Source organism: Falco rusticolus, chromosome 5 (genome assembly GCF_015220075.1).
Source record: "Falco rusticolus isolate bFalRus1 chromosome 5, bFalRus1.pri, whole genome shotgun sequence".
In the NCBI taxonomy this organism is placed as follows: domain Eukaryota; kingdom Metazoa; phylum Chordata; class Aves; order Falconiformes; family Falconidae; genus Falco; species Falco rusticolus.
This window is the reverse complement of record NC_051191.1, coordinates 53616168-53629789: the sequence shown is the minus strand read 5'-3', so window position 1 is coordinate 53629789 and position 13622 is coordinate 53616168. Positions and strand designations below refer to the sequence as shown.

At 43.0% G+C, this 13622-nt stretch overlaps 1 protein-coding gene across 8 annotated transcripts in view; it reads right to left on the bottom strand.

Annotated features, from left to right (window-relative positions):
* Positions 1–13012, bottom strand: part of CNOT4 (CCR4-NOT transcription complex subunit 4) — an 82769-nt gene extending 69757 nt beyond the window's left edge. For 7 of the 8 annotated variants that reach the window (XM_037388811.1, XM_037388817.1, XM_037388815.1 and 4 more), the window contains exon 1: positions 12619–13012. The gene's annotated coding sequence lies outside the window, so the exon portion shown is untranslated. Of the gene's footprint in view, positions 1–11951; positions 12146–12618 lie in introns of those variants that run through there. The other variant, XM_037388812.1, reaches the window with a different exon arrangement.
* Between the last annotated feature and the right edge of the window lie 610 nt (positions 13013–13622).

Genomic DNA, 13622 nt, shown 5'->3' with positions numbered 1-13622 from the left:
GACAACTGCGTGAATGTGCATTTAGCCACCCACAGTGTTGTTACTATTCCTGAGGCTTTGAGCAAAAGTATCTAGCCCAAAGGATGAACAAGAAGAAAAACCTTACAGGGGCGGGCAACAGCCACAAAAACACCATCACATACACAACTTACGCCAGCTTCAATACTAAGCCACTTTTATTCCAACATACCCTCAAACTGACTACCACTGTGGAAGGGCAATGCCTGCCTCTGCAGTACCATGGACAGTGTATGGAAAAGTTATTTAACTTCTGAGAATTCCATCACCATTTTTAAGCAACCAGCTCAAACTTTAAGAAAAGAAACGACCTTTGACCGTGCAAGAGATTCAGCAATCTTCTGTATCACACCCATAAGCTTCCGTGTTTACATCAAGGAGTACCTTTAAGTTTAAAAACCTTGCATTTCTACCGAAGCCACACTACACGTGAAGGCTTTTAATATAGGCCCATTACTGATTCTTAATTTCAAGCTCTAACATGGACAACTTCATATTAATGAAGTTGAGAATTTTTACACTTTTTTGGTACAGAATCATAGAAAAATTCCAGCTGGAAAGGATCTCTAGGGTTCTCCAGTTAACCTCCTGCTCAAAGCAAGGACAGCAACATCAGTCTTGATAACTCAGCGCTTTACCCAGTTGGGCATCAAAACATTCATGCAAGCTGCAGATCCTCTTTTACTGTTCCAATGACTGTCCCACTCCATGGTGAAACACATTCTTCCTAAATGCAGTTATTTTAATGCATGCCTACTGTCTCTTGCCTGCATTCCACACACTGCTATAAAAAGTATGGCTCTGTATTCTCAATAGCCAGCCCATAGGTACCAGAAGGTTACTGTTAGTTCCCCCTGCTTCCCACCGCTTTCTCTTCTGCAGGCTGAATATTCACTTTCCTCACAATCAAGACAATTTTAGCAAACTCTTACTTCTCATATGCATCTGCTAGACTTAAAGTCTTCCATTACATTATAAAGTTTGGATTAAGAGTTGCTTTTGATCTTCATCCCTGCACTTACCCAGATACAACTGCAGAAACTAAAACCTCATACTGAAGCCTGTTCTACTACAAGCTGGAGTTGTACGCTGCCTTTCTAGGCTCACTACAAACCCTCTCCAGGACATAACTCTAAAGAGAGTTAAGTGAATGGAACTCATGTTCAGCCTGTAGCTCTGCTTCTAAACTCAAATTAGAGCTATGGAAGAACTTCTAAAATAGCCATACAGTTGAATGACAGTTCTGCCGAGTAGAGCAGAAGTTTTACAGGCTTATATATATATATACACATACACACACACACACACACGCACACTTGGTTGCACAGGAAAAAGTAAAGAAGCCCAGAACTGGAAGGGAGTGGGGAGAATAAAAAAAAACCCTCAAAGTCCATGGATCAGAAACATGTCAGCAAGGAGAGTAACAGTACATTACTAGGGCTACTGCCTAAACCATTTAAGTTATAAAAAAAGTGAAAGACGTTAACAAAGAAGCTGCAAGCACTCCAGCATCTGAAGTAAATTTCTGTTAAGGTTAGTGCCCTACTGACAATTACAAGCAAGAATTCCTATATCACTTTTCCCAGTCCTCCATCCAGTCCTACAAAGTTACTGATCAGGCTAATGGCAAGATATTTCAGGACAGTATCAGCTCTTCAAAGACACTCACTCTTTGGTGAAGCAAGTAACATCAGGAATCATTAACTGCTGGAAAAGCCATGTCATGACTCATCAGTCAAGGAAGCCCAGAGACAGGAAGGGAAGGACTAAAGGAGAAGAGGCGTACCCAAAGATTTACTTTAGACCTCCTAGCAGTTATTGAGCCATGTACCAGTCCTTTCTTTCCTCAAAATGGCAGGTGGAAGAACCTACAGATACAAGAAGCAGTTATACCTCCATAACAGTAAACAGGGAATCTTCTCTAAGACCTCCGTATCTCTCTGGAAAACTCAAGTCCGTCCTTTCATTCCTAGCTGAAAGGAAGCAGATGTGTCAGAGAAAGGTCTGTACTCCTCATCCAGCCCCTTTTTCTTTTTTTAAAAAAAACCCTACAAATAAATGCAATCCTTGTGCCTGCTTAAAGAAATTCTTCAGAATCCTTGAGAAGCTACCAAGAATCGCACAGCTGGAAAAGGATTTGGTCAGTCTCTTCACTTTGTCCTAAAACTTGGGAAACAGCACAGGCACTGCCCTGAGATTCACTCTCAGCCATTCACACTCTTAATACCTTTACAGCCACAAGACGGGGGGGGGGGGGGGGAAAAGGAAAAAAAAAAAAAACAACAAACCACCAAAACAGCAAACTTTACTTTTGCAAAAAGCAACAATGCTTGCCTTTCACCACAGAAGAGTAGCCAGGTCAGTTTAAGCCACAGGCTAATCAACACTTCAACAATTTGGAAACAGATTATTCGTTGAACAACTAACTGGGGCCCCCAACATAAGACAGACATGAAACTGCTTGAGCGGGTCCAGAGGAGGGCCACGATCAGAGGGCTGGAGCACCCAACCTATGAAAGAGGCTGAAAGAGTCGGACTTGTTCAGCCTGGAAAAGAGACCACTCCAGGGAGACCTTACAGCTGCCTTTTAATACCTAAAGACAGCCTCCAAGAAATCTGGAGGGGGACTTTTTACAAAGGTACATAGTGATAGGACAAGGAGCAATAGCTTTAAACTAAAAGAACATAGATTTAGCTTAGATATTAGGAAGAAATTCTTTACTGTGAGGGCGAGACACTGGAACAGGCTGCCCAGAGGAGCTGCAGATGCCCGATCCCTGGCAGTGTTCAAGGCCAGACTGGATGGGGCTTTGAGCAACCTGGTCCAGTGGAAGGTGTCCCTGCCCATGGCAGTCTGGTTGGAACTAGATGATCTTTAAGGTCCCTTCCAACCCAAATCATTCTACGATCCCATAAACCTGTCTATACTTTCCATTTTAAACCTAAGGCAACACAGCAACATGTTTAGGCAGCACTCAAGGCAGAAAAACAAAATACTAGAAATTAAAGCTTTGATCCTACAAACACTTAAGTAGTAAACCTTACTCAATGGAAGAGACCTATCAACTATACTGAAATTACAGAACGTGCTTGAACCAGAGAACCAAGCCTACATTTGCTTTTATTAAAACAACTCCCTAGCACAAACACTGCTGTTGCACAAGGTCACAGTCTTAGTGCATAAATCCATGTGGTACAGTGGAACTGTAAAGTTACGATAGAAGTTTAATACTAAAAGCCCATTTCTACTTTAAAGGTACATTAATATCTACACTGAGGTACTTAACACTTAAAATTTTTCAGGAGTGCACAAACACCTAAAACATTAGCCCCTGTGGGTAGTATCTGCAAAGTCTGACAGGAAAAAAAAAAAAAAAAAAGTGAGTCAAACATGTAAGTACCTGGAAAGTAAAACTGGCTGCAAATAAGCACATATCCTGTGTCCAAATTTGTGGCATTATCAGAAAATAGGTGGAAATTAGGCCCCTGGCTTATTTCTTATTTTATGCTGAAAATGGCAAAGGGTGAAGCTCCTCTAAAATCTGGAATTCTTTTACACAATTCAAGACAATGAAGTACCTCTTCTAACAACTTAGAACACAGCTGGATAAAACACAAAGTACATCTGGGTATTTAATACTGGATTTTAAACACAATGATCTATCAGTTCTATTCACTGAAGAAAAACATGGACTCAGAATTCAGTTTAAGTAAGAAAAATAAAATACTGTGCTTAGGACATCTGCTTGGGACAGGGCAGGATGCTACTTCACAAAGATTGGCTAATATGTGAGGCAACAGAAAATAGTACAAATGTCTACCATGTCACAGTCATACTCAATCACACTTTAGGATTATTGTTGGCTTCTAAAGAGAATACTTAGAATTTTACTTCATGGGGAAAAGAACAAAAAAAACACCAGCCAAAACCCACTATCCCACAAATGTGGAACTGGAAAACAGAACAACAAACACACCTAAATCTCTACCTCATGCTCACTTTTTTTCTGGGTTGTACTGAATCTTACACACCTTGAAGACACTGTTGGGACAAGATAAAATTCTAGGAACTGCAGGGTGAAATTAAGTTCTGAAGTAGCCACTCTATGCCCAGCCTTTCTACTGCTTAAGCATAAATTGTAGTATAAATATATAAAATATACCTTTCAGGAAGTTGGAAGATTACACTTATTTGACCATTCTTCAGCCAATAAGATCGCCATCACAACAAAAAACAGCACAAGGCAGAGCTCGGTTCTACAAGGCCAAATATTTCAGGCAACAAATCTCAGAAATTACTGATTATGGTTCACTTTTATCCCTATTTCTGCCTGATAAAAGTCAATGCAAACAAAGATAAAGGTGGAAACAATCACAAGACTGTCCCAAGGGTAAAAGTTACATTACAAGGAACGAAACTCCATTTCTCTTATCCAGAAAATAGGGATGACCTTGAATTATTCAAAATTTTATATTTCTTATGCCTAAACACAGGAGTTTAAATACTCCAGAGTCTTGCGTCACTGCCTTGAAATGAAGGTTGCATCCCCCAGTGAGATAAAAACTACAAAGTTTCAAGGATTCACAAATTAATAACAAGGTATAACCACTTAGAAGTATTCAAGTCTAAAACTGGTCAAAGTAAGTTGCAGCATTACTGTAGACATGCATTTTGTATTTGCAAAAGACTGGGGTTTATTTCAAAAAGCAAACCAAGAGTTCAAGCGTATACCCTAGAAGCACAGGAAAACTTCAGAGGACAGAATAATCTTTATGTCATTCACTCCACATACCTGCTAGAAATCCAGAAAGGTGGTAGTTTTGTGCAATATTCATTCACATCATAAATCCCCATTCCCAAATATATGGTAGGCAAGCTACAATCCTCTGCTTCCACTTTACAGGGAAACACAGATTTGTTACTAAACAACAAAGCTGAGAAAGATCAGGAACTGTGTTCAGGGAAGTACCTTTATCTCAGTGGTAAGCAGAATATACAACTGCTTGAAGATAACCTATATGCTGCAGTAAACACATTTTAAAGACAGTCACACACAAAGCAACTGCCTTAAAGAAAAAAAGAAAGGGAGAGTATTAAGAAGTATCCTGGGGAAACAGTTTTCCAGGTCATTTTCTAAAAAGTATGGGTAGAAAGGGAAAACTAATTTAGCATTCTAAGAAGAAACAGTCTAGTAAAATACACAAAATCAGAGTGCCCGCTTCCACAAACTTAAGTAGGATGTGTATTAGAAGTTTCAATTAATTCCTTCTACTGCTACTTCAACTATATGAGCTGCATTAACTCTAGGTGAAGTTAAGGAGTCACTTAGTATGTGCAAAGCACTAAATTAAATCCCAAACAAATAATCTCTCAGACTATGACAAATATACGTTACAAAAACCACAGAAGTTCAAGTTGACTGCAAATGCACTTGCCCAGCATATCCTTTAAATGCTGTGACTTCTTAATACTAACAGAGAGAGTTCTGAGTTTACACTGATCAAGAGCGGCTGAATGCAGTTCCTTTGGCGAAGCCTAAGCCTACAAGGCAAACAAGAACCCCATATGACATTCAAGTAACTGCCTTAAGGGAATGAAGAACTGGCTATTAGATTTAAGTTTCTTTAGGAACTAAAACAAAAGAACAACAAAATTAAGACAATATTAAGGAGGCCTCAGAAACATTTACGCTGCTGTCAGCTCTGTTTGAGGGGATACTCTAACATCCAGCTTTAGATTTGGGCAAATAACCAGAAAGTAACACCAAGTCCATCTCCTTTTGTGTCCTTCCATATACTAGGGCCTTTCCTGAATCCATTGTAAATCTCAGAAAAAAAACAGTACCGTCAAAAGATGCTGCACTGTTCCTCTATAGAAGTTACCTTCATCATGCTTTCAGAGTTGGCACACAATGAATACAGCAGAAACAGCAGCTAGTTGCACCTCTCAACCAGGAAGTGGCTCATTTATTAAGCATGGATGACTACAGCACTTCAAGTGCCAAAAGGAGCCTGCCTCTCACCTTGTCTTACCAAATTACATTTGTTTGAAAACAAATTTTTCCTCACCTCTACTCAATAGTTTAATATATGTGTACATGTGTAAAGAATTGAAAAAGACTCATGGTAACTGGTATTAATTATAAGTAGGGACAGAACAAGCATTTTACTTTTAAGTACCTATTCTGATTCTTCACTTTAATTATACTCTATGTAACTAAGCTCAAAGAAATATAAGGAAGCCTATGGTAGTGTGACTTTTAAAGATGGCTGTATGGTGTTCTGTTTTTGGTCACCAAACTTGAAAGCAGTTAGCCAGTTTCCAGAAAAAGATTCTATCATCCACAGAACCCATTCTAAGCAGTTTCTGCCTGAGGTATGCTGTTTTCTTAACACTGTCAGGAGTCATGTGGTCACACAACGCAGCTGGTTCTTACCAAGTTTCACTGTGCTATGTATTTATATAGTAGTAACCAGAGCAATAGTTCTCATACAAGGTATGACGCTGCCCCACCCCCAGGGAATCACAAGCCTCAAGGTTAAATCTGAATGAGAACATGAGCATAAGAATTAAGAAATTAATGGCTCTAAAACGGTTCAATTAGAACAGGAAATCACTACACTGGTGAAAACATGAGAATGGACCTACCTTGAAGCATGCTTACAATTATAACTACTATTCAAGACAAAAACAAAACTAATCTAAGCCAGGAGATGACATACCCATGAGCAGAAAACAGCTTGAGGAGTTTAAGAGCTGATACTTCCTTAAACTCCCCAGCTGTTCTTCCGAATTTCCAACATACATGAACAGTAAAAGAAAACCAGTGATCACCCTCTAGTTTCAGACTTACCACCTGATGTTCTAGAACCAGTTTGCCACTAACTGTGAAACCACAACACTAACGCTAAATACATGCTTTACTAAATTAAAGGATAAGCAAAGAATCTTTCAAATATGGGAAAATGCTATAATTTCTCAGATGTGGTTCCTCAGCTATAACTTCTTTGACCCTTAACCTAGGATGAAGTTTCATAAAAGGAAACCTTACCTTCTTAGGAAAGAGGATTCAACTTGCTAAAGAACCAACAGAAGCACGGGCATTCAGAAGGAGTCTGCCAAGCAGCAGTTATACGATAAAAGGTGGTAAGATTAAGTCACTACACAAATTGGATTAATGCTACTGGTCCTCTCTCATTTAGACCAATGCTTTTAACATAATTCCAGCAGTTTAGGGGCCCCTACAGTTCACACTGATTGGGGGCAATGGATTCAAATTAACTATTGGGCAAGTTGACCTATAAACGCTAAATTTTACCTAGCAAGTTTTGGTCTTTCATTTTATGCTAGTTTAGGAGCTCTCAGAGGATGCTTTTTATGAATGAGATAATTCTAGATTTCATTCAATAGAAAAGGAAGAAGTCATATGTAATAAAGCAGTAGCTATTCAAAGAGAAGGAATAGTTTCTATTTTTGCAACGTCCAACAGCCCAAGGTAAATTCTACAGATCACAGAGAAGCTTTAGGTCTTTAACTGACAAGGCACAGCTATAGCTACATATACCTACCTTCACTCATTATATCTGGAGAGCAGGTAGAGAAAGAAAAAAAAAAAAAGGTAGCTGAACACTTTCTCCACACATCTAGTGATTACTGCTATGTACTTTTCCCTCCCCATCTCATTTTCCTAGATTTCTAGGCTGTATTGCAAAATTGAAACTCTGAACAACAGCCACCATGTGCTTACCTATCTGGGACATTACCTTCGTCAAAACTTCTATCACCTGAACTCCCTCAGGTAGGTAGCTCCAAAGCACATATAAATATAATTGAATTACTTCCTCCCATTCTTGCACTCAAATTCTGTTGTTTTTGGGTTTTTTTAAGATAAGTTATTATAACATGTAATAGGAGATGGGTTTAGAAGTAATAAAGTTACTCCACCTGCAAGTACAGTATTTCACACTATAGGTGTCTCAGCCCATGCCTCTTGCAATTGAAAATTACTGTACACCATTCAAACAGGATTCATATTAAATCTACACTGGTGATAGAAACTTTAAACCAAAATATAACATGAAGCCAGCTTTCAAATAAATTTAATCTGTTGAATTCAGTGTTCCTGAAACAAATTGCCCAGCTTCTCACTTTTCCACTGCATTAAGCTAGGCACCTGATAGCAAGTCTTCCTATGCAGTGTATTTTGTCCTGCAAGTGTGATTGCTACACTTTTAGTTACTACTTTTCTATATCAAATATTACGTGGAAGAACCATTTAAGAACACCCACACTGTGAAAAGCAAATGCCCCTTCTGTTCAGCAAGGAAGAAATTAGAGCTCAGTAGTCCAAAACATAAGATTAGGTTGCAGTCCACCACAAACAAGGCCTAAAAATGTGCCAAAGTAAAACCAGGAATGAAGCACTGCTTGAAAGCGATAGAACATGTACTCCCACTTACTCCTGTCATATTTTTTGGTCATTCCTAGGAAGTTCTTGTGATTCTGTTCACAACTTGAAGAATTCATTAGAAGAAATTCGAAGTCAAGAAAGGTAAGTGCGTTGCCATTTTACAGTTTCTTTCTCTATCCACTTCATTTCTCTAAAATAAAAATTCCTTAAAAACAAACATCAGCCCAAATTCCTCGGGCTAACAATTAATATTTGCATTCAAATATAAGATACTGCAATGTTAACTTCCAACAATCAAGGACAGCTAAGCTGTGATGAGTTAAACACCCAAAGCCCAGAGGGAACAGTCCAAGGATCTGCACAATAACAGGGGACCCTCTATCTCACAACCAAGATATGTAGAAGTACAGTTACTTTGTATCAGATATTGCAGTCAATTAGAACCCCCTTCCTATTAGACATCTATTCTTCTCAAGACATCAGCAAGATAGACACCCGTGCTGGAATCACAGTATGTTAGAAAGCCAGAAGTTTTCCCTTCTTCCCTTGCAAGAAAACAAAACCTGATCAAAAGCAGACAGCACTGCTCAGGGCACAAGCCTCAGCCAAGTGCTAAGCTCCCTTTCCAGCAAGTTCAGTAGCACATTTGCTTGATCTCTACATCTACTTTTAACTCTGTGACTGAAGGATAAAAAATATCCCCCTTATGCTGACCCAAACCCACCATTCCCCAGTTTGAAAGCCAGCAACAGATGAAGTGCCTAATAAAAATAGACAGATGATTGATTAATCGTTATGAAATTAACATATTCTGCTCCAGAAAAACACAGCACCTAGCTTTCAGGGTACACAGAAAGAAAGGGACAAGGAGTGTCATTCTCTCAGCCTGTATTCTCCTGATGGTTTTGGATGCAGGCTTCCTCAAACTGTCAAAGCATGTGCATAGTATGTGCTTAAGATAACTTATGAAATGCATTATTTTGTACATATGTGTTTAGAAGTCACTTGTAAGCTCCATTTAAATGATAGACTACTACAAGAAATACCTTGGAGTTGTCATGTTCCCAGAACAGCCAAGGGAAAGGGAAAGGAAAACAAAAACCCCACGCCACAAACCCTACTTGATCTTAGTACTATGCAAAAATCATTAAACACCAATTCTTCCCTTTAAGCTCACGTAGCCAGTCTAATAACAGCTAGCTGGACTTCCACTAAATTAGCAGAATCTTTGAGCCAATTTTGAGGTAAGAAAATTACGAGGATCCCCTTTCTAAGCTCGCACAAGAAAAATGCCATCTGACAAAACCAAGCATATCAAAGTTTCTGGTATGTGATAACAAAATCCAGTCTGATTAAAACATGCAAACCGATCCAAGCAGTTTAATGCAAAAATGTATACATGCCTTTACTTACAGAGGTTATATTCGTATTTACTGCTAGATGTTCACACTGCCCTCCCAATTTGCTTACAGGAAGAACCAGAAGGTCTGAGCAGATCTCAAGCCATGCCAAACCATTTGCTGCTATACCTCATTTTCCAAGCCTGATAAATGTTTACAGTTGTTAAAATGTTAACCAATCTCCTGAAAGGAATGAATTCCTGGACTATTCTCCAAGAACCAGAAGAGGGGGGCCCAGAGAGATGGAGGCTCTATTTATTCATAGAGCTCTGACTCCTCTCAACACTTTCCATCCAATGAAAGTGGGACAACCCAGGTAGAAAGACACACACTGGAAAGCAAAAAAAGCATCAATGTATTTAAAGGGCTGAAATATTCAGGACATTAAAGCAAGGTAAGATATACAGTCTTTCACATATGTGCTTACTCAAGTCATCTCAGCAATACCACACAACTGCAAGTTGGACAAAAGGTGGTTCGTACAACCTAAGACACCATTCAGCAATTAGAAGTTTAAGAACTCTTGATCCTAGCAGTCTTGCTGAGCAAGTAATTTCCTTCCAACAAGTAGTAAGGCCTATAGATCAGCCTCACCTTACCAGAACAACGAATTTAGTTGTCAAAGGCCTAAGATGCAATCTATGATCAGCCACACAGCAGTTACCTGTGCTTACAAAACACTATCTATTTGAAATAATCTCAAAATTTTGCCTACCTCTTTGAAAAACAGTTCCCAGAGTTAAGCCTTCGGGGCCTGTACTTAAGGTTCTGGCCAGAGTAATTTCAAAACATTTCACTCAAAGAATATCCTAACTTTCCTGAAGAGCAGCCATGAAGCACAAGATGCATCTGTTTATAATGAATATTTTTCATTAAACAAAAAAGCCACATACTTGTACATATTCTCTCACCAGCTTCTTTAACCCAAGCCTTTTAATTTAGTGGGCACCATATAGCTGTTCTTAAATGTTCTGAAGAAAAGACACTAAGAAATTAATACAGCACTATTCCTGACAAGTATTCACCGCTTTTTCTCTGTAAAGAGAAAAGCTGTTAGGATCCTCCAAGACTCATCATTTTAAAAGCTAATAAAGAGGCACCCGAGAAAACAGGTAAGTTAAAAGCAGAGATAATTTTATCATTGTATTCCCCCTTCCCAAAACAATCCTTTCCCCCAGAATGAACTTCATTTGCAACTCAGCCAAGTTCCACTGCCAAGCATTTCTGAATGCTTACATGTGTTTGTCTTGTTTATGAAATGGTAACTCTACCACAGAATCCCAAAAGCTTAAAGTACAACACATCTGAATCCTACACCATGCACTAGCTCACTACATTATTAGAGAGATGCTAAGAAACTAGAAGTATATTTGAGTATTTGTATGCCATCTGAAACTAATTCACACTCTCAAGCCAAACAGTGATTTTATCATCTGCTCTTCACAAGCCTGTATTTCATTTTATTCTTTTCCTCTTTCCTTTTTTTTAAAGCAGGGAAAGGAGTTAGAAGGAATTTGATTCTTCCATATATATTAATTTTTTGCTATGAGTTTCTCTTCTCTTAGTGCCATTTACAGGAATATGAAGTTGTGCAAGCACGCTGAAGTCAAGACTTTTAAAATTAAAACAAAATACAGACAGTTAAAACACAGAAAGTTCAAAATCTGTACAGGCTCAGTAAACATGTGATTAGACATCATTAACTTCTAAAACTTCTGGGCAGGAGCAAGCTAACATCTGCAGGCCTGGAGTTTCCACAGCTTTAACTAGCTGATGGGGTTTGCTTACATTAACATATGCTGTAGAGGAGAGAACTCCTCCTCCTATGAACTACGTACCTGATATTCCCATACTGACACAAGTATATCAACCAGGGACAATTAACTCCTTTCAGGTGCGGTAACAAAGCATTTTAAAATAATCATCTAGTATATTTTCCCTCCTCTTTTACCCTACAGACCAAGGCACTGGCAGCTCGCTTTCAGACTGGCAGGTAGAGCTGTACGACCGTTGCTGGAAGTAGACTGAGAGCCCGTACGCAGCCGTGTCATTTGCTTCTGCTAACGCACAAAATGGAAAGGGCTTCTTGTATTTTGCAAGTAAGAGACGGAAAGTTACGTACCAGTTATTTTACTGACAGACAAATCTCGGGAGGTTACACGGACCGTCCAAAACAACACCAAAAATAAGAGGCTGCCATTCACCATCTGTTTGCCTCTCTCTCTCAGGAAAAAAAAGTGCAGATCACAAGAACAAATGGAGCCTGGCTCCGGCAGGAGAAAGAAGGGGAGAGAGGAAATTTCCACGCAAATCTGAAGCGAATCACGCCGCGATCCCCGCGCCCGGCCGCGCCGGCCTCCCCTGGCAGACGCGAGCGGCTCCGGGGCCACCGTCCCCCCTGCACCCCCGGCCGGCGGCCCGGCCCGGCCCGGCCCAGCGGCTCCCCCGCGCCGCGCCGGCATGGAGGAAATAAACGCAGCCTGCCCCAGGCAGCGGCACGGAGGGAGCCCCCTTCCCCGGCGCCCCCCGCGGAGAAGCCGCCCGCTCGCCCCCTCTCCCGCCCCACACGGCCCGGTGCCCTCAGCGCACGGCAGCGGCCCGGCGCGTCCCCCCCACCGCCGGGACTGACACCGGGGGTGGGCTGAGGCCTGCGCCGTCCCAGCGAAGCCTCGGCGCTCTCGTAGTCAGAGCGGCCCAGCTCCCCCCCCACTCCTCCTCCTCCTCCTCCTCGCCTCTCCCTCCCCCCCTCCCTCCTTCCTTCCCCGGCCCGGCCTTCAGCTCGCACTCACCCGCCTTCCTCCTCCCTGCCCGGCCCGCGGTGCGTGTGCGCGGCTCTCCCTCACGCTGCCCGGCGCGGCGGCGGCGGCCGGGCCGGCGGGGGCGGTCAGGTGGGTGGGTGGGTGGGTGAGCGTGCGGGGAAGGAGGCGAGGGGAGAAGGAGAAGGGTGGGGAGGGAAGGAGAGAGGCGGCGAGGAAAGAGAGGAGAAGCGGGGGGGAGAAAACCGCAGCGACGCTCCTGGGGCGGGACCTGCGGTGGCGGCCGGCCGGGCGCTTGGGCGGCTGCTCCGACGACCTTTACGCGAGAGAAGAGTAATCTCCGAGCTCGGGGCGCTCCGCTGCCAGCCCGGCCACCATCTTACATTAGCGAGACTTGCCCTGGACGCCGCCTCCCCTGCGCTTGCGCCGCCGGCAGTGGGCGGGGAGCAATGGCGGGAGGGGGGGGCGAGGCGCGACGCCAGCGGCCGCGACGGCGCTGGGATTGACGGGACTTGTAGGCGGCGGCGGCGGCCCGGGCGGCGCGGAGGGGGGCAGCCGCAGGGCAGCCCCGCGCCGGGGGGGCCGCTCCTCCTCCGCCACCGCTGCCGCCCGGGTGAGGCCGGGGACCCCAACCCCTCTCCTCAGACCGCATGGCCCGGCGCACCGGGACTCCCCGGCCGTAAACCTGCTGCAATACCAGCCACCTGTTGCTGGCCGTTACATCAGCGCACATTTTAAGTACTCGGTCGATTATTACTTTTTTTTCCTCCTCTCCTGGTGTTGCTTTGGGATTTTCCCCCCGCCAGGTTGCGAAGCGACCCCGCCTGCTTCCCCCTCAGACTTTGCCGGTCGTTGGCTGTAGCGCCTAGGGAGGGAACATCCTCCCCTAAACCGGCTGTCGGCCGGAGCAGCTGTCACGGCGCCGCCGCCGGCCGGGACGCGGCTCTCACCAGCCCGACGCCAGCGCCGGGTCCCCACCGCGCCCCGCCCCGCGCCCCGCCCCGCGCACGCCGGGAGAGGGCTCCGCGCCCCTGCGC